This window comes from Eptatretus burgeri, chromosome 7 (assembly GCF_056783735.1).
Source record: "Eptatretus burgeri isolate ZD-2024b chromosome 7, Ebu_testis_v1, whole genome shotgun sequence".
NCBI classification, from domain to species: Eukaryota; Metazoa; Chordata; class Myxini; order Myxiniformes; family Myxinidae; genus Eptatretus; species Eptatretus burgeri.
In genome coordinates this window covers 102056325-102080198 of record NC_140967.1, presented here as the reverse complement: position 1 = coordinate 102080198, position 23874 = coordinate 102056325, and the positions used below count along the sequence as shown (strand labels likewise).

The following is a 23874-nucleotide window of genomic DNA, read 5'->3' as shown; positions in this document are numbered from 1 at the left end:
TGTAAACATTAGAAAAGTGAAATGACCATCATGCACATAGCAGCTGAAAATGAGATCCATTCATTGCACAAGATTGGCAATTTGGTATGTCTTGAATTTGCTGTTCACTTTCTTTTCTCACCCATGATAGCAACATAATTGAAACAAACAAACAAGCTAAGGCACTTTCCAAACCTTAACCTCCATTAAATCGTATACCTTTTCCAATGTGCTTCTCCAAAGCAGACTTCTAACTTTCCTCCACACATCATCTATACTTATACCCACATGATGAGCTGTGACATTCTCATCTTGCACCACTCAAGTAACTTTTGTCTAATTTTGTCATTCATTTCTTTCCCAACTGTCCAGTTAATCTGGCAAATGTTATTCCCAATGCTTACCGACTTCCTCTGCTCAGCCAACAAGTGGCTTTCAACAACAGGATCTCTCCACGGATGGAGTGCCTCAAGGCATTGTTTTGAGCAGAGTCCGATTGTTAATCTTAAATAATCTCCAACTTTGATTACTCCACCCGGTGCCGTACCATCCCTTATTCTAAAGCAGGCAGCAACCACTTCAGTCTGCAAAACTTAAATTACAAGCAGGTAAAACTTGGAATGTCCCAATTCAAACAAATCTCACCTCTCAAAGGACCATCTGGCAAACCCTCCCATCTACTTTAACAACCCTCTTAAAGATCAGTCATTCAATATTTTGGGCTTCACAATCAACCATGATATTTCTTGGGCAAACCACACTTCGAAGTGGACCTCCAAAGCTGGTCACCAACTGGGCATCCTCCATGATGCAAACTCTCCTTCGCACATCTGAGCTCTTCTCCACCGACAACGCCTTCATTCACATCTTGGAGCATTGATCTCCTCTCTGCACTGGTACCTCTGCCTCACACCATGCTCAACTTGTCATGAAAACCAAGGCCTTCAAGATAATTGGAACCTCCACCCATTCATTCCTCTTTTTCCCAGCTGTCTAACCAACTTCCTTCATATCCATCATCTCATTTTTCCCTCCAGTGCTTCAAGACAACTATTCACCATCGTCCTCTATCCACAACCCTGATCTTTTCTACCCCCCCCCCATTAACCCTTCAAGTTTCTAGCTGCAGTATATCCATCTTGTTCACCCTATCTTCCACAAAAGGCAAGCCGTACACAGGATACAGCAAGCATTGAACATCAAATCGCAAAAAGGCAACTCAGTGTCATCTGATGTTTTACACAATATGGTTTGTGAAAAGGGTTTGTTCAGTGGTGCAATCTCTTCAAAATGTCAAACTTTAGAACTGGATTTGTATACAGGACTAACTAGAGGTCAATCATAAGATTCATTGTGCAGACGTCTCACCATTGTTATCCTTGATCATTCTTCAAAGAAATAGCAAAAGCAATGATGCACAACGAAGGAAGGTTTCAGAACTTGAGGTACTTTGAAGCAGTCCTAACATGTATATCTGAGAAGTAACCAACAGGTGACCTGTTATGAAAGCCATCTGTGAATCAGGGGGGGGGGGGTGTGGACCTCAGATTTTGCTCTTAGGAGACAAGTCATCCATAAAAATGTGCCAGCTGTCTTAATACCTGTGGTTGCTGTAATTTCAGCATCACTTTTCCACCTGGTTACACAAAACTGCACATTTCATGGAAAGCAGCATGCAAGAAAGGCTGAACAAAAGACCTGTTATTACAGACAGTTAAAACGGGGTTTGGGAAAATGAGCTCGTGAAGAAAATTGCATTCCAAGAGTAGAAATGGCATTGAAAAGCACAAAGCACTCACGACCAGGAATTCAGAACAGATGTTTGAGGTTGACAAGGAAAAGCTCAAGACCATAAACCTGCTGATAGAACAGCAACAGCCTCAAAAAAAGCTTGAATAACCACTGCACAACAGCCACATGGACAGCAATGACCTTGCTGGTAACAATGGCCTAATTCAGCAACCAAGGAGCACAAAATAAGTGGCTGAAGACATTGATTACCATTTCAGGTGTCAGAACCTTCTTTATATCAAATAATTTTCTGCCAGACTCAAGGCTGCAAGATCGTTAATACTTTGCCACCGAGTTGGCAGAGAAATTCTTTACAACAAGAAAGCAAACATCAACTCACCAATCCCAATTTCGCAGATAAAGTCCTGCTTATCAAGACATACTTGAATATTTAATGCCAGACCAAATCCCCCACAGATTGCCAAGAAAAGAATAAAGTACAGTCAGTCCTCGCTCAACGTTGCAAGGTTCTTGAAAAGTGCGACAAACTGAAATGATTAAGCGAATCCAATTTTCCCATAAGAATTAATGCAAATAGGGGGATGAGGGGGAGGGGAAACAAAAAAAAAATAAAAAAAAACAGACAAAAAGACATTATTTACATTTAGAGTAAAAGTTTTAAATAATTTTCGACAAACAATTGAAAATCATGATCTCATTGCTTTTTTCTCATCTCTAGTCGCTTCAGATAGTCATTGGTTCACTCTTCTCCATGTGATTGCAGAAGTTGTGCAACATCAGCTTCCTCCACCTCATCAGAACCCACTTCATTGGCCAAGCTGAGGATAACTTCATAGCAGGGACAACATCTTTAAATCCTTTCAAATCAGGCACATTCAGGCCACAAATTCCTACACAGACCATTCATGCACACCTGAGCAACTTCAGCCCAGGACCCACCAGTTTTATCAATGCACAGCTCAGTGCATACAAGGCCTATACTGTACGTACTCTGGGTGGGCTTGCCCACTAGTATTTATGGTATAGTTTATACTGTAAGTTTATTAAAATGAGGAAAACCATTAGTTTGGTACAAAATCAGAGGTAAAACGACTTTAAACGAGTAAGTTTTTCATAGTTCAGCGACTTAACTTGACGAAACGACATTAACTGGGACAATGTTGAGCAAGGACTTACTGTCGTACCATTCTCCAATGGCCTGAGGCACACAGCAATGCCCCTAATCCAATTTACTTGGCCAAAGCAATCAAGACATCGGGATACATCTTAATGTACTTTGCCCAAGCAGTCATCAAGACATCTGGATACGTCTCGGATATTGTTCCGATCTTGCACAACTGCAAAGACATTCACAATATCTCTGTGCAAAAAAATATCAAAGAAAGACCATAAAATGCACCAATAGTTTGATGGCAAGAGTAGCCTATATCAGTCTAGAGGGGGGTTATACCCCCATAATTACACCCTTTCCCACAGGAAAGGGCATGTTGAGATCTCCTTGAAGATTACCATGAACAAAATGGTGGACAACCAGAACATAAGTGGCACAGCAAAGAAGATAGGATCCAAACACCTTCTGCTGATCAAGGAAAATACATTCAAAACATTGGTGCAAGACAAAATGTAATGAAGGATGAGAATAATGTTATTGATTAGATCGATTCAGCACACCAAAATCAATCAAAATAAGAGGCGATGACGAGCAATTTCAATGAAATATTATATCATGAAAAACAACACAAGATGAGTTGCTCACAAGTTGAGGTTCACCCTTCTGAAGCAGGTGACACTAAACTCAGAAGTTCATCATTCCGAAGCACCTCATTGTAAACTTTAATGAGTTCGGATTCTGGGAGCTTCTCAAACACTTCACCATATTCAGGTGTCCCTCGAAATTCCAGGAGCTTTCTTTTCTCTGCCATAAAATGCTGCACTGAACTCAACATGAACAGAAACTGCACATGATGAAACCAAGAGAACAAACCAAAGTTAATACATTCACCATTTCACAATCAAAATAATGAGCTTTATAGTTATCAGAATTGCTTTTAATTTTTATTTTTAAAGAATCAAGCTTAATAGGCTAATTCTGTCCGTCCATCCATCCGTCCGTCCGTCCGTCCTTGAAACATGGAAATGCTCCTCTGAAACATGATGAAGTAAAAGTTGCTTCAAATTTAACCAAACCTATGGGAAAATAATTTTTTTTCAATCACACAAAAATATTGAACCCAGGCAGTGTTTGGGCAACAGATGGCTGCCTCGATCGCTCCCAAAAATAATAATTTGCTGTTTAATATACAACCTCACATTTTTGAGCCCTTTCAACCAGCACAAGAATAAACGGCTTCCTTTTTTTTTTTTTTCCACGTCGTGGTATTTATACCACGGGCTTCTGCTTGTCAAACTTCATCAGAATACATTTATTGTAGAATATTCTAAGATTCAATATGCTAATTGTGCAAATAAGTGTTGGCCCAAACAAGTACCAGCAGCAAAATATACCTCTCGAAAAAAACCAGAAGGTCCGGTTGTCAGTGCCAGTCAACATTTTAAAGCGTAACCTTGGGACATTGAGCTTTGAGAGTAGATGGAGATTCCATATCATTAGTTTAAAGTCACAATGGAAAGGAGATTGCAGAAATGCCAAGGTTTCATTAGAGATGAACATGCTGACAGTGAGACTGGTATTAGTTGCTGCATGTACTAATCAAAGAATGAAGTGATTGCTCAGCTCGAGTCAAAGATGGTCGACTACTTTTCAACAAGACAAACATTTTCAAACCATCCTGAGGGTCCTCCTTTGATACCAATCAGAAACAACAGGTAAACTGACGAACCTCAACCAAAAGGATTTTTTGGAGATGGAGAATAGCTTTTTCAGGGATGCACACATTCCTGAAAGGGGTATGACTGTTGATGAACAGAACATTGATGTCCTGCTCACCAGTGGAACAATCTCTGCCTATTAAGTATGGAAAGTCACTGAAGAAATCACTTTTTCTCTCCCTCCCTCCCCCAACTCCCCCACAAGCCTCGCACTTTGATGCCCATTGAGGACCAAGCAAATACTTGGGATAATCCATAAGAATAAAGGACGACTGCCTCTTCAGATCACAAACCCAAAAGGAAATCAGCAAAAAAAACACGTTATTTCTACCAAATTCTTCTGCTTCCAACAAAGAAAGGTTGCACTCCTCGGCACGGTGCATTTGCAGCCCACAGTTAATTAGAGAAACAAAGAAAAAGAAGTCAGGATAATGCTCTCCCACAACTCCATGAAAGGTGGAGTTTACAGTGGATCAAATGTCCAGCAGATGACTCAAATATAGCCATTGGATATCCACCATTAAAGACGTGGATGCAATGAACACCGTTGTATAGACATCACTCAATCCAACACATTGATGGGAAGTTAAAAAAAAATTAAATAAAATGGACAATTTAGTCACATCGACAGATATGCCTCTATCCACATAAACTCTTTGTGAACTCTAACTTTGAGCTAAAACCTCAATATCTAATCTGTACAGATGTATCATGTACCTGTACGTTGTTTAGTTTAAAAAAAAGTATATATATATATATATATGGAGGGATTTCATAGGAAAGTTAGGATAGTATAGAAATGCTTGGTCCGTGGATGTGTCGGAGACATCTCGATGTAAATCAAGTAGGGAGACTGAGCTCAAGCGTTACTTGTCACCACACAGGGGATGGTGCTGTGTTAATTAGATAGGGATTAAGACCAATTTTCCCCAGTGTGTAATTGCCCCCTGTGACCTTTCCTACGTTTTTGTATTTACAAGCCCGCCATGAAAGAAGTGCATTTTTATGACAACAACAACAACAACAACAACAACAAGAAGACAGCTACATGTCCAAAAAGGTGAGAAGCCCCACCTTCCCAGGTTTGGTGCCAAGCCACGCCCGGAGGTGGATGATTGATGGGCATGACGTGAGATGGGAGAGTTTTTTTTGGTTTGGTTGTTGGTTGAGAGGGACACTATCAGAGACTGAGCAAGGAGATGGAGTGCAAGAACAGGGCATTACGTCTGGCTTCCCTTGACGCATGAAGATGACGGCACGATTCTCATATTCGTGCTGAGATGAATTGGCTTGTGTGGTGGAACAAGACACTGGGCATTGACTCTTGGCTGGTCGTGAGAGATGGACCTCGAAACCTCGTGCATATCACTGAAGCGATGGCGCCATTCTGCAAAGCCTCAGCAAGCGCGATCAACTAGGAATCCGCTCGGCGGTTGGTGAGCCCTGGCATTGAATATCACCTCAGGAATTACTTCAAGTAGTTTCCCACCCAGAGAGTGGCTCAGCACCATTTTAGGCACATCGACCCGTGCAGGACAAAGCGCATCGATCCCAAAGTTCAATAGGGTGGGGGGAGGGGGGGGGAGATGAACATAACAACCCAGACCCATGACAATATACACAATGTTGAGGCTCGTATAAGAGCGAACACACAATGTATAACAAGGGGAGCAGGAGACAGGAAGGATGGGAGAGGGAAGCAGAAAATAATGGGGAAAAGACGCATGAGAAGATCTGTGGAAGAGAGTGGGATGGGGCGGGGTACATGGGGTAAATAAAGTGGACACCACAGGGACTTTCAGGAAGGAAATCAGGGTAATTGTAGGAGGTGGGTTTGGGTGCATTAACAGGGGTAGAAAAAGATCATGGTTTTGGATCGGGGAAGAAAAGAGATGGTGGCAAATAGCTATTTTGAAGACCTGGAGGGAACAGTGGGATTGAAGAGAATGGGAGTTTGTTCCAAAGGCAGGAAAGAGAGAGGAACGAAAGGGTGAAGGTGAGCAGTGATTCTTCATTTTGGTAGTTTTACCAGAAGGGAGTTGCTGGTGGACTTTAAGCACCCTGCAGAAAATTTGGGGGGGGGGGACAGAGTGGGGGGTGGGGCAAGGCCAGAGAGTAGATGGAAGAAGACAAAGACCACCGATCTGCCTGCGATGAGAGAGTGAGAGACCCAAAGACTCAGCCTCATCGCAGAGATACCAATGATCCTAAAAGTCTTGGTTTCCACAGCATGAAGCCGAGAAAGGTGAGAGGCAAAAGCACCAGCTCAGAGGGGTGAGCAGTACTCCATCAGGCTGCAGATGAAAGCTTTGTACATGATCAGGAGCTCAGGTGTGCCAAGGAAGGACTTTGCATGATGGAGGATGCCCAGTCGGCGACTGGCTTTGAAGGCGAACTAGGAAATGTGGCTTTCCCAGGAAAGATCATAGCAGATAATGAGACCCAGAAGCTGAAATGAAGACTTCAAGAGGATTGTTGAGAAAGTAGATGGGGTGGGGGGTTGTTCCAGACAGTCCTCTTGGAGACACAACGTCGTGAGTGTGAGATTTGTCAGGGTTGAAAGACATGTTCCAAGTGTTGGACCAGCTTATGATTTTATCCAGCCAGTGGAGATTGCCTTGGATACCATAGGAAGAGTTTTGTGAGCAGGGCAGGGTGCCAAACTGTATCGAAAGGACGCGATTTGTCTCGGGAAATGGCTCTGATGTCACATCTGGAATTTAGGGAGAGCAGGAGCAGCAAGTCCAGGGTAGAGTGACCTGGTCTGAATCCAAATTGATGATTGGAAATCAGGCCATTTGAGAAGAGGAAGGATTTAATGTCTGAAGCGATGATGGATTCCAAAACCTTGCTGATGATTGGGAGAAGGCTGATTGGTCTGTAGTTGCAGGGATCTGTTTTTGTACCTTTTTATGCAGGGTAGTAGTGTTTGCTGATTTCCAAGCAGATGGCAGATGACTTTGAGCAAATGAGAGGGTGAATAGAACAGAGAGAGGGTGAGCAAGAGCAGCAGAGCAGGTTTTTAAGACATGTGGGCTGATGCCGTCTGGACCGATTGCAGAATCTGAGTCGAGGTTTGACAGCAAGCTCTCCACCTTGTCAGGAGAAAAGGACACAGAGTCCAGGAACAGCTGGGTGTGACTGGATAAGGTGGGTACAGAAAGCGATGGGTTTCGGACACAAGATTTAGAAGCAAACAAGGAGTTTAGGCATTCAGGGTTTTTGAGAAAGGTGAGAGGGAAGCTTTGAGAGCAGGCATGGTCAAGGGGCAGGAGGGCGATGGGAGAGGTAGGGAGAGAGGAGGGATGAGACTTGGTAGTGGTCTGTTGAAGAAGGAAGCAGGCAGGGGGAGGTACAAGATTTAAGGTGTTGGGAAGAGGGAGGGATGTGATGAGAGGAAAAAGAGCATGTTTGAGATGTTGAAGAGTGGACAGAGATAGAGAGATAGAGAGATAGAGAGATAGAGAGATAGAGGGATAGAGGGATAGAGAGATAGAGAGATAGAGAGATAGAGAGATAGAGAGATAGAGAGATAGAGAGATAGAGAGATAGAGAGATAGAGAGAGATAGAGAGAGATAGAGAGAGATAGAGAGAGATAGAGAGAGATAGAGAGAGATAGAGAGAGATAGAGAGAGATAGAGAGAGATAGAGAGAGATAGAGAGAGATAGAGAGAGATAGAGAGAGATAGAGAGAGATAGAGAGAGATAGAGAGATATAGAGAGATATAGAGATATATAGATAGAGATAGAGATAGAGATATATCTGTTACATTAGAATGGCGCCCACAAATGTTAGAACACAGTTTGGGACACCAGAGGAGCTGATACTAAAGAAGAAGACAGTGAGGAGGTATGAAGAGATTAGGGTGAGGGTCAAGTTGGGAGGGGTAAGGAGAGGGTATAACAGGTAATGAGGTATATTTAACGAAGTGGGATGAATTGTCAATCAAGTTCGAAAAAAATAAAAAAAGGACGATTGATAGAATATGAACATGCTTGCAAACTGGAATGAAATTTTTTTTAAGTGAAAGACGTTTAAGACATTATGTGAATGATGCAACAAGGGAGAAGTAAGAGAATGGAGCAAAGAAACATTGCAACTGTTTGACTTTTTAGACAAGGGATGAAGGAAAGGTCAAACTGAAAAGTCTTTTGAAGAAATAGAAGAGTAGTGAATTATGATACAATACAGAGAACCACACATGTGAAAGAGGAAGTTGAAACATTTTAAGAGACTATATATAACAACAAAAAAAAATTTGATGAAGATCAGGTAAAGGAAAGGTTGAAGAAGAAGATGGTGAAGGTGTATGGCAAATGTGGATCAGCTAAAGTAGAAGGAATATGGTAGGTCAGTAAAAGTTACAGGAAGAAGGGGTAGATAAATCACGTGGTTGCGGGAGAAGGTGCAAGGTGAGAAGGGAAAAGGGGTTTTTTTGTTGTTGTATTTTTTACATTTTAAGACATGAAACAGAGGGTATAGTTGAGAGGTATAGGAGGAGGGTGGAGGGAAAAGTGGAGAAAATAAAAACTGATGGTAATAAGGAGAAAATACAAATAAACACCATCGTGCACCGAGACGGGAAGACACGTGGGCCTCAAGGAAACCCGATATGACAAAATGGACGAAAACTCACCAAATAGCACAAGTTTTGAAACAAAACCAAGAAAAAGAGCAATCGGAGATTGCAGACCCTCGCCAGGACTTGTTTTGTGTGGCGTTTGTTTGGCACTTTATAAATGCTGGCAGTGACTCGTTCAACCATTTCAGAGATGATTTTTGAAGGTTATTAATTTATTTCTTTTTCAACAATATGGCTGCCGAATCACGTGACCGATGTCGTGAAAAAAAAAATTGTGGACCATTTTATCCCGAGATGACCGTCAATTTTATACTGATCGGATTTAGCATGCTAAATATTCAATTATGACGTCATAACGAAGGCACCTATGACGTCATTAAAAAAAACCTCATTCCCCATGAGGAGTACTTGTGGTGTGCCAAGTTTCAATTTTTACCCTGGTGCGGTTTCAGAGACAGAGGTCCAAAATGTCGTTTTTTCCAATATGGCTGCCACACAACGTGACCTATGACGTCATAATTATCATTAAAACATTCTACATGAGTAGTCGCACCAATGGTGAAAATTTCGTCTCAATCGAACAAGCGGTTGCGGAGAAACACGAAGGTTCTGTGGAGACAGACAAATAAGCAAATGGAAAAAACAAACAACAAAAAAAAAAAACTCAGTGACATCTTGGCAAAACAGCACAAAGTAGAATGGCATTCGGTGGAGCGCATACCTCTGCCAGGTGGAACAGTTCACGTTTTGTAGTTGAATTCAACGACCTGACATGTTCAAATGTCAGGTCTCTTCAAATTTCAAGTCAATCGGATGAAAATTGAGGATTTTAGAGAATTTGGCTCAAATTGCCCTTTTGGCCTATTTTGACCAGTTGGCCTATGTTTACCTTAAAATTAGTAGATGGTTGAATTCAGTGACCTGATATGCAAATGCTCTTCAAACTTAAATTTAATTGGATTAAAATTGAGGATTTTAGAAATTTGGCCGATGTTGACCTTTTGGTTGATGTTGACCTTTTTGCCGATGGCGACGACAAAAATAATAGGTGTTTGAATTCAGCGACGTGACATGAAAATGCTCTTCAACTTTCAACTCAATTGGATGAAAATTGAGGATTCTAGAAAATTTGGCTCAAATTGGCCTATGCAGTTTTGGTCGACCTAATCTTATGAAACTTCAATGCGGGGTCGGCGCCGTTTAACTGAAAATTTCAGAAAGATCGGTTGAGCGGTTTGGGCTAGAGCCGAGCGGACAGATAAACACACAAACAAACAAACAAACGTAGGCGATAAACATACTTGTCAATTTTTTTTTTGATTTGCCAAGTAACAAATGGACCCAAATGCAATACTTCAGCGAGGGTAACCAGGAACACAGTAAACATGGAGGCAACAAAATAAACAGTCAAAACGTGACAAACGACCGGAAACTTACCTTTGAGAAAGTCTGCAGAGACCCCGAGAGAGAACCAACCGTCACTCAAAAACCAGAACCACAATCCCTACCTCAATAACATTGTTACCTGACATGACCTCTGACCTTTAACCTCTAATGGATTCAACTTTGCATCATATATACCAAGTTAGGTCAAAATCCCATCACTGGTTCACAAGTTAGTACGGTAACAATTTACATGCAACGGGACCTTTGACCTTTCAACCCTATAATTTAATCAGTTCATCTTTACGTCATTGTACATACTTGTACCAAATTTGACTTTGATCCTTTCAGCCTTTAGGTTATCGCGGAAGGACGGACAGCTGAACGGACAACACAAAAACACAATTCCTCCGGTGACTTCGTCAGCAGAGGCATAAATAACAGACCGCCAGTTCCAAGGAGCATTGAGCAGCATTGACTAGTCTTGTGAACCGACGAGAAAGTGTTACCGATGAACAGGGAAAGTGTGATAAGGTACCCTGGAAGAAAGGTCACTATTCAATATGACTATCAGAGATTGCAAGCCAAAAACAAACAAATAAATAAATAACCACAATCAGTTTTTCTTCATTCAGAATAAAAGTAGCACATGATTATAGCGAGTCGAGATGCTACAAATCCGATCAGAACGAGTTCAAAACTCATTGGTGGAGGCAAAGTAGTGTTATTAATCTGGCAGCCATGGGCACACAACATTCAGGTCCCCTAAGCTTAGTTATCTCAATAAGTATGTGTTTATAGATAGGGTCCCCTACCTGTGTCTAACGGGAATTACATGTGTGCGCTGCGGAGTTTCTTTTACAACAAATCTCCTTCACTTCACTTCGCACACCGACGCCATTGCGCACGTGCGTTCGGCCACGTACGTGGCGGAGATTTCCATCGCCTCGGACCGGGACTCCGCCCAGGAAGGCAGGGGCGTGCCCCTTGTCTAATCACGCCACAGAAGGCGACTTTCCCACGACACGCCAGCCAATGAGGGTTGAGATGGCCACAGAAGGCGACTTTCCCACGACACGCCGGCCAATGAGGGTTGAGATGGCCACAGAGCTACTTTCCCATGACGTCCCATCCAATGAGGGTGGAGATCGCCTCAGATGGTGATTTTCTCACCCCGGAGGAAAAAGGAATATAAAGGAACGCCAGGCTGGGAGCGGGCGGTGGTTGTCATCGTCGTCTTGGGGGTCGCGGCTCTTTGTGCTGGCTGGTTCGTCTGGTCCTGGGTCATAGTCATCTCTGATCTTCTCCTTGGTCTTGGTCGATTGGTGCGTGGCCGGTTGGAGAGCGCGGTACCTGGTGCTTGGAGCGGCATCGTGTTTCGGGTTCAAGTCCCGCCGAACCGGATCGTCAAAGGCCATACGAGGTGGACAGGTCCAAGCACAGGCTCTGGTCTCCAGCTCACCTTTCCTCGAGCTGGAAGCCTTCAATAAAGACCCGATGGGGTCCATTTCTTTGTGTGTGTGTCTGTGTGTGGGCCCGTCTTCAAGAAGAAATGTGCAAGTGCTTTCTTTTGCTCATTGTACATTACATTTCTTATTCAGATAACTCTGCTCTTTGTGTGCTTCCCTCCCCGATTATTATTAGAAATACATTTCCCTATTGTTGAATGTCCCAGCTCGTTCCCTGTAATTTCTTTCACTGGCTTAGCACGGTGCGTGTTGAGAGATAGCGAGGGTAAATTGTTCATTTGGTCCGGCGCGGCTCTGGTAACTCCGCTCGGTTACGCCGGATCAGAGTCGTTACCTGTGACTCACATCGGACAGAGTTGGCCGAGGGTGTGGTTCCCCGGTAGTTAGACTGTGTGGGTATTTAGGTATATTGAAATGAGGCAATTAACCCTATCCCACGCCATCGAATTCTTGACCATTCACGGTCCTGTAAGGAACCCGTGCCTTTCGGACTTATCCTAGGGTAACGATCTGAATTCCGGGTGTTCAGTGGAGCCGACTCTACTGCTCCATCTAGCGGTCGTGCTCGCCACCGAAACTCGGCCCCACAACAGTATGAAGGGGCGATGAACGTTATTCGCATTACAATTCCCCAAAACCCAAATCTGGGGAAAAACAAATCAACATGCAGTTCAGTCGACCAAATCCACCAGGTCCAACACAAAAGGGGAGACTCTCTCTCCTTCCTTTGTTGAGCGCTGGAAAATCGAGGAAGGAATCGTTTTGTCCTCTTGCAGCGAATGATCAACCAGGAATGGCCTGATTCCTGTAAGAAGCATTTTCTAGTTGGAAGTTTATGTATTGCAGCAACATTGATAAACTGCAACGTGGAAACTGCTTGAACGAGAACGGCACCTCGGTGGAGCACATACCTACCAGGCTGAACAGTTTACATTTTGTATCCAACTGCTAGGTTAGATCTGCATCCGGACCTGAACCAAAACCTAATTGGCTTGTTCCTGTCACCCACCAACTCGTCCATCTAGTTTTGTCATATCCCATCCAAAACCATTTGAGATATCATGCTATATTGTGTTTCTGGCCCCATCTCATAATGGTGAAGAATCACCGAAAATTATAGTCTCCAGGTCCAGATCTTCACCAAAAATTCAATTCGTCCTCATCACACGCCCAAGCCGTCCACAGTTTCGTCCAAATCCGTCCATAACCGAGATATCCTGCTCACAGACAGACAGACAGACAGACAGACAGACAAAACAGGGGTGAAAACATAACCTTCGGTGGCAGAAGTAATTATGCACAACAATTTAATTACATGGGTTATGGAGAGGTTTTCCATTTTCCGGGACAGAAGCTGAAAAGGCCAATAAAAGCCTCAATTCTACATGAAGCATCATACGAGTAAAACCACAAATTAAAGCAACAACCCAGAAGCTTCGTCACCACTAGCTGCTATCGCTGCTAGTAGAGCAGCACAGCCCTGGTGTCGCGAAACGGTCGGAATCATTCCACGGCCTGATTCACAACACCAGCTGCAGCGCAGCTCCTTTTGTCGATTTTGCAGCATGGTGTCCAATATGGCACAAAAAATAATAATAAGAAGAAGTTTCATCTGAATCGACAGATTTCGCTCCTTACTAAGATAAATCGTTTTGTGCTAAAACTCAGAAAATAATTCATATTTTCATGGAGGAATCAGTCAATTGCAACTTCATAAATAAGCTTTTTTTTCAAGGTAACCTAAAAAAATTTTGTTGCCATCAAGAGAATAAACTCTACTCGCTCATGTACTGGTTTATCCCATCCCACCATCTGTGGCTATCCTTTCAATCCTCTCGAGTCTAGACTCTGGTACACACAATACTGTGGAAAGGCCACTTCCTGTACTACATAAACGACCTGTCTGGCAATCCAACATTAGTCGGACTACTCGCTGATGCCATAATCGATATGACCATTCAAACATTGAAAGGTACTCAACTACAAGTTGACCAAGTTTTCTGCATGGGCTATTGACTGGATGATGGAACTGAACACCCAAAAGCACCAAGTGCATCAGTGTTACCAGAAAATGGACCGGTGTGGAACACCAGCATACCCTGAACAATATGATGTTGGAGTCTGTGACGCGAGAGAATCTTCGCTGGATATCTCTTCAACAACAAAGAGAAAACCTCAGATTGGTTATGAACAATATAGATAACCTGGTCACCTTTGACAACGAGCCAGACATCACTCCTGTAGTAAGACGAACAAGGCAAGTGCGTGTACATGGTTAGCAGATTCCAGAACCGAGGACCTATTATTATACATTCCTTCTTCCCGAGGATTGTGAAAGCATGGAATAGCCAACCCCTTGAAGTGATGAAAAGAGTCTGCAAAGGCCTTTTGTCTACACTTGAGAGGCTAAGTTTCCAATAACAACTCAGTTCCACACACCCTGCACTTTACCATCATGGTGCACACGCACATGCAAGTTCTGCAAAAATATTCTGGATTGAAGGAGGTAGACTAATCAGAAGAATCACTCCCATCTAAAAGGGTGCAAAACAGATCCTCAACTACAGAGCAGCAAGCTTTCTTCCAATAATAAGCAGTCATGGAATCTATCATTGCTGCCATTGGCTTTCCTCTTTTCACATAACCTGATATCTTACCAGTTTGGAATTTGGCCTGGTCACTCAACTTAGAACATGCTGCTGGTACCCTCAGCAATAGCTGGTGGCCCTAAATCTGAAACAAGAGGCCAGGGACATCTACCTGGACACATCAGAGGCATTTGACAGTTACATCCTGCTCTGCTTGCTAAGTTTGCCTCAAGGCATAAAAGGCCGCCATCATACCTGGCTTTCCGATTTCCTCCACCCATGGTCAACACGTTGCTATCAATCAAATCTTCTCTCCTCGTTGAAGCTAGAGTGCTCCAAGGCAGTGTCTTCGGCCCAATCTCGTTCCCAGTCAACTCGCATGCAATCAGCATCTGCATCACTGCTGATCTAGAATTGACAAGATACTAGAATGATAAATGGAACATTCAGTGGCATAATGGCAAGCACCCACTCTGAGCTTGGGAGGTCAATGGTTCGATTCTGACTCGTACGTTCCTTGTTTGACACTTGGCAATTTAAAGAAGAGAGAGCAGAGATAAACCCCAAAGGTTGGCATCCATGGAGAGAAGGAAATTCCACCCTAATTACTATATATATATATATATATATATATATATATATATATATATATATATATATATATATATATATATATATATATATATATATATATATATATATATATATATATATATATATATATATATATATATATATATATATATATATATATATATTGTTGCGGATTCGCGCCCGCCGGCGTGCGAACGGCCACGTAACTCGAATCGCGGCACGTCGCCCACCGGATGGACAATCCCGTCGTGACCCTCTCGGACTAACGCCGGGAACTAGTCACGGGTGGGCCTTTCGGCCTCACCACGATCGTGCCAATCGGCCCCCGCGTGGGATAGGGTTGCTCGCCAAATTCGACCGACCTAAGTACCCACACAGAGGGTAGACCGGGCGACCGTACCTCGCGCAGGTCGACTTCGGACACGGGCCACTTTAAGCGACCCGTTCCGTACTATCGGGATAACCGAGCGGTGTTATCGTCGGCCTCGACGGTTCGATTAATTATCGGGCGTTTTAGCCCACGACCAACCCTTTACGTGAAGTAAGATGGAGATTCAATAAAGGAAAAGACGAAGCGAAACGGGAAAACAGTTCAACATGAAGCACATTTATTTCGCGATGAACGGAAAGCACACATATACAATTACACCAAAAGCAAATGTAAAAGAAGAAACACAATAATACACAAAAAGCAAATGCAACAATGCAGATCTAACCGACTACCGAGCACACGGCAACACTTATACAATTTTACTTCACAGACGGCGCCGACAACACATACACTCAAAGCAAAAGAAAAGGACCACCCTCAAGGATGAGGAGGGGAGGCGGGCCTGGGGCCGAGACCGCGTCGGGCCTACCCGTCTGATGATGAGCCGCAAGATGGCGGTGGCGCCCCGACTCCGCGGGCCTCGCGGACAGTGTCTGGTAGGGGGTGGGAACGGGGCCCCCTTCTCGCACTATCTCAGCGCGGGGGGAAACAGGAGGGGGTTGTTGATGCTCGGGGGAAGGAGGATATCTCCCTGTCTCGGGTCCCGCGACGAGCGTCTCCACCACGACCTCGGTCGCGCCGCCGGCCTCTCCCTCCGCAGCTCCCCGACTCCGACACGAGCACCCCCTTGACCGCCTTCGCCGCCGCCACCTCTCCACAGCTCCGTCCAACCGCCCTCTCCGTCTCCTCTCTTGACTCGTCCCAACTCTTCACTGGCTCCGAACTCTTCACTCTCTCCCCTCCGAACTCTTCACTGCCTTGACTGACGAACGCAGCCCCTTATATGCCCCGTGGCCTCGCTCCTTCACCTTCGACCCTTCACCTCTAACTGGCTCCCCATTGGACCGAGGAAAAGTGGGCGTGAATGCTTTTTGATCCATGAATTTGCATATAGCGATATTACTCCAACGCACCTGGAGGCGGGGCCAAATCGCCCCACGCTCGCCGATAGGACGGAACAGAAGTGGGCGCGAGTCGTTTTTGATCCGTTTTCTTCGGAAAGGCCGGCGCTTTTGCACCCCTGCTCAGTGCGCGCCCTGCACGAGTCCAGTATCGGTGCCCACAAGCGGCGTGGGAATGACGGTGATGCGATGGTTGCGAGGGCGAGTTGTGACGGTAAAGGTCGTGGCTGTTGTTGTGAAGCGGCGTTGCGGTTGGTGGTTGTTGTGTGATGGCTGTTGAGACGTGGTTGGTGGTGGTAGTAATGGCGGCTGGTCCAAAATAAAGATAGTAAAAGAAAAACAGCTATCTAAAAGGGTCGCAGCCCGCATGAATGACATTTATTCCCTCTACACAACGGGTTTGGGCCTAACTACACATATACTTACAGAGATATCTCACCTAAAGGACCTGAATGGTGGTATGCGAATTTCGTCAACCACAACAATATATATATATATATATATATATATATATATATATATATATATATATATATATATATATATATATATATATATATATATCTGTCTCACCTTGTGGCTCTGGATGGATCAAACGAACCCACCTATTTCTAAACAGCCACTTGGAGATTCAATCTCTTGAACTCATTGGCTTCGATAAGCCATGACCTCTCTTGGGCCGACAGGAAAGGTCACGGCTTAAGGCCGAGAGGTTAGAGCGGCTCGCCTTGGGAGGCTAGGTTGGCCCCCAAAGCTAGCTGCAGATTTTGGCATCCTTCATCATTTCAAGCAATTCCTCAAAAAAAAAAAAACCTATTCACAGCCTTAAAGGCCTTTGTCAGTAGCTCGATGAACTGATGTCCCACTTCACATCTCTCCTGGAATCACTCAAGCTCTCAACGTTGGTGAAATGTCCCACAAAGACAAAAACAAGTCCTGTTACTCTCACATCGCAGACAGATCAGGCTGCATCTGCTTCATCTCTCCACCAGTCTAGCTGCATCTACTTAAGTCTCCAACTCTCCCAGCTACTCCAGGATGCCAGTTGTTTTTTTTTTTTCTTCCAGTTAACCCCCTCTTAAACTTCCAAACTCCAGGCTTACCACACACAAGCTTATGTTCCTCTGTTCTCCCATTTGTGGAGCCACCTTCCTGAGTCTTCAATCCAACTCTTCCATCCAGGACACCAAGCAGTCAATTTTCTTCCATCTCCTGACATCCCCACACCGACCTGTGATCTTTACCCCCATTAACCCTACACTTTATGCTCAGCTTGTAGGACACTGTGGCTCCTTAATTCTTTCCTTTTCCTGTTCATTTTCATTCATTCATTCCCTTGTTCATTTTGTCAAACTGTTGTTCCATTGCCCATTCGTTTCCCTTTTACCCTCAATCAACTCCTTTACATGAGCCTCGATGTTGCATTTAAAATATTTTTTTTTCCTCGATGAGACACAATGTAATGCCCCGTCTGAAGCATCAACGCAGCAGTTTATAGTCTGGTCGGTCATCGATCCCAGACAAAACAACTGCTCCATTGTTTTTGGACAAGGTGTACTGCATATCAAAATATTTCCTTGGAAATTACAATTGCACGTTGAAACGTATTCCTCGGACTATCGTGATCTCGTTTGCAATACTTTTTGAATATCCCTCTTACAAACATCTTGTACGCTGAGAATTCATGGCACATTCATATTAGATGCTTTTTGCTGATTGGCCAAACACAGATTGCGTTTTGTCATTACACGATGTCATTGTGACGCAACCCCTCGAGGTCGGTCTTTATTACCTCCACCACCGAAGATGGAAGATGGTTATGTTTTCACATGTCTTGTTTGTTACTTGTGAAAATCGAAGATTTTTCAAGTATATTGTCTGTGTGTCTGTGTGTCTGTCTGTCTGTCTGTCTGTCTGTCTGTCTGTCTGTCTGTCTGGCGGTGTCACTTAAAGGTCAACAAATAAGTCAAATTTCTAAAATCCTCGATTTTCATCCAATTGACTTGAAATTTGAAGAGGATTTGCATATCAGGTCAATGAATTAAATGAAGTATTTTTGAGGTCACGTCAGGTCAGGTCAGGTCAGGTATGGGAGCATGCACCGAAGTAGCGCGTCGCTGCGACGACACCTCAGCACCACCCCGACACACTCTCCCGCAATCTGACCCGGGAAGGTTACCCCGTGGTTTCCCTCCTATCATCAAAGATTGGGGGTCCTTAAGGCTTTGCCCCAATCCCGTCATCGGGTGAGTTGCCCTGCCGATGGCAGCAGCACAGGAGGTACTCTCACAGAGTGGGTTTTCAGTTTTATTTTTGCTTTATGTACACTTTGCGGAATGAAGAGTTTTTTTTACGGTGGCTGGAGTGCAAATCCTGCCACCAACCTCCTAATAAAAAGTAACCCAAATGCAGGACGACGTCTGCAGATAGTTGGGTACTGGATATGGATGGTGGTTTGCTCACAAGGAGCTCCTCCGCCCTTTGACAGGTCAACATAGGGCAAAAAGTCGACGTAGTCATTTCTAAAATTGTCAATGTTCATCCATTTGACTTGAAATTTGAGAGGATTTGTGTATTTTGTCATTGAATTCAACCACCAATTATTTTTTAAGGTCCAATTTGTTTTATGGATTTCACCAGTATCTTGCAATGCACGACACCTTTGTTTGTGAGCAGTATATCCCAAAGTTGTGTACGGATTTGGATGAAATTTGGTTGACACGTTCGGTGTGACAAGGCCGAATTGATTTGATATTGGTGAAGATCCGGATCTGGCTACTAGAATTTTTTTCTCGCCAAGTGATTCTTCACCATCGAGAGATAGGGCCAAAAAACCATATTTAGCACGATATTTACCTCCACCACCAAAGGTGAAGGTGGTTATGTTTTCGTGTGTGTGTGTGTGTGTGTGTGTGTGTGTGTGTGTGTGTGTGTGTGTGTGTGTGTGTGTGTGTGTGTGTGTGTGTGTGTGTGTGTGTGTGTGTGTGTGTGCGCGTGCGCGTGCGCGTGCGCGTGCGCGTGCGCGTGTGCGTGCGCGTGCGCGTGTGCGTGTGCGTACAGGAGATCTCAAAAAGTCGTGGACGGATTCGGATGAAATTTTGTGGACAGGTTCGGTGTGTGACAAGGTCAGGTCAGGTATGGGAGCATGTGCCAGAACAGTGCGTCGCTGCGTCCACTTTCTGCGGTACTCCAGGGGCCTCCGTCTGGCCATCCCCCAGGCAGATGCCAGGCCCATCCCCATCTCCTTGAGATGATGGTCAACCTGCTGCAACCACGAGGCACGTGGTCGGCCCACTGGCCTCCTCCAAGGAGGCCAGTGGGCCGACGTGTGACAAGGACGAACCGATTAGATTTTGGTGAAGATTCCGATCCGGATCAAGATCAGACTACGAGAATTTTTAAAGTTATTCTTCACCATTGGGAGATAGGGCCAAAAAAAAAACAATATATCGCATGATATCTCAAAAATGTATTGGGCCCGATATGTTCTCATGCATCAGGCATTGTGTGGTGATGGTATGTGCTCTACCGAGTAACCTTCTACTGGGTGTCCCCAAAGTCACCTTGGGATTTAGAGATTAAATAACATTTCTGTTTTAAAAAAAAAAATTTATGATTATTTTTTATACCAAAAGAAAATTTACAAAATGGAGATAAATTTGCTGTATCTATGAAAAATGATGCAGCTTAGATGTCCTCCATTTTCGGCTTCGCAGAGACGGGCTTTTTCGACAGCATTTTCCATGACAGCGGACAATAACTCTGGCCGCAGCCCTCGAATTTCTGCACAGATGTAGTCCTTGAGCTGCTGAATTGTATGGGGCTTATTGATGTATACACGCTCCTTTACATAACCCCAAGGAAAATAATCGGGAGGCATCAAATCAGGAAAACGAGATGGCCAATAAATTTCTGAATTTCGCGAAATTATTCGGTGTCCAAAAATTTGCCTTCGAAGCTCCGCCGTGGCTCGTGCCGTGTGGGCAGTGGCTCCATATTGTTGAAACCACATCTCAGGTTTATCCTTCACTGCAGGACACACAAAATTCTCGAGCATGGCTCGATACTGCTCACGAGTGATCGTCGTTGCACTGCCATCGGCATTTTCAAAAAAATAAGGGCTGATAATCCTTTCTGACATAACACCACACCAGACAGTGCATTTGAGAGGATGCAACTCACGTTGATGAATAGCCCTAGGACCCCCAGAACCTACAGTTCTGCTTATTCACAAAACCGTTCAAATGGAAATGAGCTTCGTCGCTCATAATCAGTTTATGAACAAATTCGTTTTCTTCAATGACCAACCTCTGAATTCGGACCGAGTCATTTAAGCGTTGTCGATGATCAGTCGGTTTCAAGTTTTGCACCAATTGCACTTTGTATGTGTACAGGTGTAAATCATTCCTTAGTATGCGATAAAGTGACATCCGAGACATCCCCAACTGGTCAGAACATCTGCGGATCGATGTTCCTGGTTCTTCTTGAACACTGTCCAGTGCACATTTACGATAGATCTGCGAACGGACTGAACGTGGTCTTCGAGATCGTAGCAAGTCACTTACTGACCCATATTGCTGAAAACGTTGAATCAACCGACGAATCATGAAATCTGAAGGTGGTTTTCTGGCATTGAAGTGTCGGCAGTATGCTCTTTGGCTGAGAATAATTGATCGATGAAATTTAAAATAAAATTCCACGATTTTGGTTCTTTGTTCAATTGTGAATTTTTTTCCAGGAGTAATTTCAAAATGTTAATCTAAATTCTGAAAAGAAAACAAAAACAAATTATTGAAAAACAGAAATGTTATTTAATTTCTAAATCCCTAGGTTACTTTTGGGACACCCTGTGGTTTGTTGATGGATTAAGATTGCACAACATGTTCACCATTTGTAAAATGATGAGATTTAATGTTGTTTTTTTTTTAAACGTTTCGTAATTAAGCCAAGTCAAGTGTAGTCATAAAGATCAAACATAAAACCCCCTCCACTGTTTTGGGACCAGGAACCAGGTATAACGCCACCAATTCCCACATGGATTTTGACTAACAGGACATAGGTACCAGCCTGTGTGGTCCACGTGAGCAGATGTGGAGTGAGCCAGGACAATTATAATTACAAGTACAAACCCGTCTTCATCCCTTCCCTCTCCAAACGACGCCACAACAAAAACTCTGCTCGCGAGAAGGCCGAATGCCTCAATTCTGTGTTTGCTTCCAAATCTTGCGCGCTTAACCCCTATCCCTCTCTCGATACCTACCCTACCCAATGGCACCCAACTGCTCCTGGACTGTGTGGCTTTTACACCGATGAAGGTGGAGAATTTTCTGGCGACTGACTGACGGCATCAGCTCACCTGCCATGAAAAACTGTTAAAAAATCTGCTGCTCTTGCACTTCCTTTCTGGCCTTTTCACCCTATCATTTGTGCTCAGTCATCATCCATCTGCTTGGAAATCTGCCATCACTGCACTACATTAAAAAAAAGGAACAAAAAACGAACTACAGACCTATCAGCTTACTTCCAATTACCAGCAAGGTCCCAATCCATCATCACAAGTGATAGAAAGTCCATCCTCTTCTACACCAACGTAATCTCAGATCACCAATTTGGTTTCAGACCGGATCACTCCACCTTGGGCATGCTGCTTCCACTCACCCAACAATGGATGCAAGCCCTCAATGTCAGACACATCAGGGCCATCTCTCTGGACACATCACATGATTTTGATACAATGTAGTATCCCACCTTGCTCTCCAAACTCTGCCTACAGCATCCGAGGTGAACTCCATTGTTGGCCAAGTGATATATCTATATCGATATCTCTATATACATCTCTATATATATCTCTATATATCTCTACATCTCTCTCTACATATCTCTCTCTATATATCTCTCTCTATATATCTCTCTCTATATATCTCTCTCTCTATATATCTCTCTCTATATATATATATCTCTCTATATCTCTCTCTATCTCTCTCTATATATATATATCTCTCTATATCTCTCTCTATATATATATCTCTATATATATCTCTCTATCTCTCTATATATATCTCTCTCTATATATATCTCTCTCTATATATATCTCTCTCTATATATATCTCTCTCTATATATATATATATCTCTCTCTATATATATATATATCTCTCTCTATATATATATCTCTCTCTATATATATCTCTCTCTATATATATATATCTCTCTCTATATATATATATCTCTCTCTATATATCTCTATCTCTCTCTATATATCTCTATCTCTCTCTATATATCTCTATATATCTCTATATATCTCTATATATCTCTATATATCTCTATATATCTCTATATATCTCTATATATCTCTATATATCTCTATATATCTCTATATATCTCTCTCTATCTCTCTCTATCTCTCTCTATCTCTCTCTATCTCTCTCTATCTCTCTCTATCTCTCTCTATCTCTGTCTCTCTCTCTCTCTCTCTCTCTATCTCTCTCTATCTCTCTCTATCTCTCTCTATCTCTCTCTATCTCTCTCTATCTCTCTCTATCTCTCTCTATCTCTCTCCCCCACTCTATCTCTCTCTATCTCTCTCTCTCTCTCTCTCTCTCTCTCTCTCTCTCTACCTCTCTCTACCTCTCTGTATCTCTCTCTATCTCTCTCTCTATCTCTCTATCTATATATCTCTCTCTATATATATCTCTCTCTCTTTATATATCTCTCTCTTTATATATATATCTCTCTATATTTCTCTCTATATTTCTCTATTTATATCTCTCTATATATCTCTGTATATATCTCTCTATATATCTCTCTATATATCTCTCTATATATCTCTCTATATATCTCTCTATATATCTCTCTATATATCTCTCTATATATCTCTCTATATATCTCTATATATATCTCTCTATATATATCTCTCTATATATATCTCTCTATATATATCTCTCTATATATATATCTCTCTATATATATATCTCTCTATATATCTCTATATATATCTCTCTATATATATATCTCTCTATCTCTCTATCTCTCTATCTCTCGGCTCGAGTGTCCCAAGGCAGTGTTCTGAGCCCAGTCCTATTCCTAATGTCCATCAAGAATATCCGACTGAAAAATCCTCTTCATCTCTTTGCTGATGACTCCCACCCTGTGCTGTATTTATTCTTCAGATCTGGAAGAGGCTGCTGCCTGCCTTTCTGCAAGACTCGATAGAATCACAATGTGGTCAAACACTTGGAATATTTCTTCAATCCTGACAAATCTCACACACATTCTCTGAAAAGACCATCTGGTGAACCTTCCTATC

At 43.2% G+C, this 23874-nt stretch overlaps 1 long non-coding RNA gene across 8 annotated transcripts in view; it reads right to left on the bottom strand.

The window, feature by feature from the left end:
- Positions 1-1976: 1976 nt before the first annotated feature.
- Positions 1977-23874, bottom strand: part of LOC147023938 (uncharacterized) — a 24227-nt gene continuing 2329 nt past the window's right edge. For 4 of the 8 annotated variants that reach the window (XR_015060431.1, XR_015060429.1, XR_015060432.1 and 1 more), the window contains 2 exons: positions 14840-14992; positions 1977-3686 (listed from right to left, as the gene is read on the bottom strand). This is a non-coding gene — a long non-coding RNA (uncharacterized LOC147023938). The remainder of the gene's footprint in view (positions 3687-14839; positions 14993-23874) is intronic. The other 4 variants (XR_015060433.1, XR_015060430.1, XR_015060434.1 and 1 more) reach the window with 1 other exon arrangement.